This window comes from Alosa alosa, chromosome 6 (assembly GCF_017589495.1).
Source record: "Alosa alosa isolate M-15738 ecotype Scorff River chromosome 6, AALO_Geno_1.1, whole genome shotgun sequence".
NCBI classification, from domain to species: domain Eukaryota; kingdom Metazoa; phylum Chordata; class Actinopteri; order Clupeiformes; family Clupeidae; genus Alosa; species Alosa alosa.
The window spans coordinates 33,185,069-33,188,537 of record NC_063194.1 but is presented as its reverse complement, the minus strand read 5'-3'; positions in this window follow the sequence as shown (position 1 = coordinate 33,188,537).

Sequence of the window (3,469 nt, the reverse complement as noted above, 5' to 3'; positions counted from 1 at the left end):
AGAAGAACAGAACACACACACACACACACACACACACACACACACACAGACACACATATACACACACACACACACACACACTCACCCCACACACACACACACACACACATACATACACACATACACAGACACACACACACAAACACCAACAGCAACTTGAAGCTGGGCTCGGTCTGAGCACACACACTGTATGTTTGTGTGTTGGAGGGTTAGAGTATATGATGCATGTGCATGTGTGTTTGTGTGTGAGTTTGTGGGATCTTGCTGTGTATTGTATGTTGTTGTGTTGTGTGTGAGACTGTGTATGTGAGTGTGTGTGTGTGTGTGTGTGTGAGAGAGAGAGAGAGAGAGAGAGAGAGAGAGTGACATACTGTTTGGGGTCTGAACCATGCTGTGTATTGTAGGTTGTTGTGTTGTCTGTGTGTGTGTGTGTGTGTGTGTGTGTGTGTGAGTGACAGAGAGAGAGAGAGAGTGACACACTGTTTGGGGTCTGAACCATGCTGTGTATTGTAGGTTGTTGTGTTGTGTGTGTGTGTGTGTGTGTGTGAGAGAGTGATGCACTGTTTGGGGTCTGAACCATGCTGTGTTTATTTGCTTTGTCTGATGGGAAATAGTGTTTATCTAAAATGTGCTCATGGCTGTGGATAGCTCTGTCTCCATAACACACAGACACACACACACACACACACACACACCCTGAGTGTGTTTGCCTTTCTGCAGACCACGTGTGTTTTTGTTTTTTGGTTCCACACATGGCTAGTAGACAGGACCCCCTCCTGCCCAACTCCACTCATTCACTCATTCGCCCATTTGCTCACACTCTTTCACTTCTCTCTCTTTCTCTCTATCCCTTCCTGTTTGTCTTTCCAGCTTTTCTTGTTCTCTCTCACAAACATGTACATGTATGAGGAGGAGGTCCCCCAACACACACACACACACACACTCACACACACACACACACACGCACACACACACTCACTCACTCACTCACTTTCTGACTCACTCACTTACTCACACACCCAAACACACACACAAACACACATACACACACACACACACACACACACACACACACACTCATTCTACTACTCACTTCTCTTACTCACTCACCAAACACACACACACACAGAGAGAGAGAGAGACAAACACGCAACACCTACACACACACACACACACAGACACACACAAATGCACACATGTTACATTCACTGACAGATTATGTCAAACACTCACAAGACACTTACAACAACATATGTACATTCATATACAACAAAAAATTCACATCTACTGAATACACAACTTCTCAAGCTCTCAGAAACATGTAAAACACATTCACATTCTTCATGCTTAAACACACTTAGTAACACCATAGAAACATGCACATTTCAGTGCTGTATTTTAATTACTGTTAGATGAAACAATCATAAATGGGCCACAATATTGCAGCACCATGCAATCCAAGTCCCCTGCCCAATAAGGAACCTATAATATATTTCACAGTGTGATGACACTGTAAACAGGAAAAAACACACTGCTCCATATCAGGGGTCAAAGGTCAATATACCTCACTTCCTTTTCCCTGGAGGATAGACAAGTGGTCCATTCTCATTCTCCAACCTCCAGTGTGGTCACAGAGTGTGTTTTGTGTGGTGTAGTTCCACCCTAGTGATGGGCAAATGAAGCTTTGGTGAAGCACTGAACCACTTAGAACACTTGATTTGAAAATGGGTTCATTATTCAAAGCTTCAGTAACAGCGACCTCTCCTGGTGAAGTGCCAAGGCTGCATCTAAATTATCCCGGCTCGATAGTGGACAGGAATCTTTGCTAGTGAAATAAATCTAGCACCCCCCCCCCACACACACACATACACACACGTAATGCACATGTATTGTCAGAAAGGGATATCATTCTTTTTACAAATAAAGATTGATCAGGAGCGATCAGAACAAAAGTTTTCCCACACGTCTGTCTTCCTATGCTTGTCACAGTAGAGGCTACTACGAACCAAACGCAATGTTGTGCCTAAAGTGTTTTGAACACGCTACAATTCAGGCTAGAAACGAGGCCGTGCCAGTTGCGGTGGCAGCACGATCAGTTCGCGTGTGACGGTGGTGTGACCACTCAGGTAATTCATTCAGAGAATGAAGCAATTTCTGCTTCGGACGTCATATGTCACGTGATTTTTTCATACCAAAGCAACCTTCGGAGCAGTGGTTCAAATGGAATTGTAGTTAATGCCATAGATATTAGAAAGCTAGATACTGCATTGGGCTCCAGAACATAGATATTAGAAAGCTAGATGCGGCATTGGGCTCCAGAACATAGATATTAGAAAGCTAGATGCCGCATTGGGCTCCAGAACATAGATATTAGAAAGCTAGATACTGCATTGGGCTCCAGCTCGTACGTAAATAGCGACGCCATCTTGGTGGGGGCAGCAATCACTGGAGGCCAATGGAGAAGCATGTGACTGGAAATCAGACAGGTGTCTGTGATTGGCTGCAAGTGTTGCCCATAGACAATAAAGGTGCTGCCCCCACCAATATGGCGGCCGTGTTTACCATGCCCCCACTACCTAATAGATCTCGACAGTCAATGCGGCATCTAGCTTTCTAATATCTATGTTCTGGAGCCCAATGCGGCATCTAGCTTTCTAATATCTATGTTCTGGAGCCCAATGCGGCATCTAGCTTTCTAATATCTATGTTCTGGAGCCCAATGCAGTATCTAGCTTTCTAATATCTATGTTCTGGAGCCCAATGCGGCATCTAGCTTTCTAATATCTATGGTTAATGCCTTGAAGCAGGTATCAAAGCTTCCTGCTGAGGGAGGGGCTCTTTATGAAGCCACTATTGTGCCCCCGTTGTCCCAGCTGAACTGCCCTTGAAGGGCTGTTCACACCAAGAACAATAGCTATAACAATAACAGCAACAAGCATCGTTCTAGCTATGAGTAACAACATCAACACATAAACTATAATGGTGTGGCGACATGAAGAACACGTTATCGTTGGGATCACATTCTGGCGATTTCGAGAATGATAAAAGCTGACAGACAATCAGAATCCATCGAATTTTAAACATGCACATTCATCAAGACAAGGAGAGACTTTCCTTATCGCTGGTCGGTGTGGATGCTGTTATAGTTACCTTTACAGTTACCGTTTCTGTTGTGAGTTCACTTCACTACAGGCCGCTTGCTCTGCTAAATAACATTAAATGCGCACCGCCACATGTCGGCATACTGACATGACATGACTTCTCATTTTTAATGACACTGGCAGTTTCATTGACATAAATACTTGCATTTGAGGAATGGACTATCCATTTTGAGCAAGTGACGTGCTTTTGCAGGTTATTCACTAGGTTTTGCAGTTTGCGCTAATTGTTTTGAGAAATGCACTAACTGCTGTGCAAATGTTAATAGTGATGTGAGAAAAGCACCAAAGCGACTGAGAAAAACTGCAAA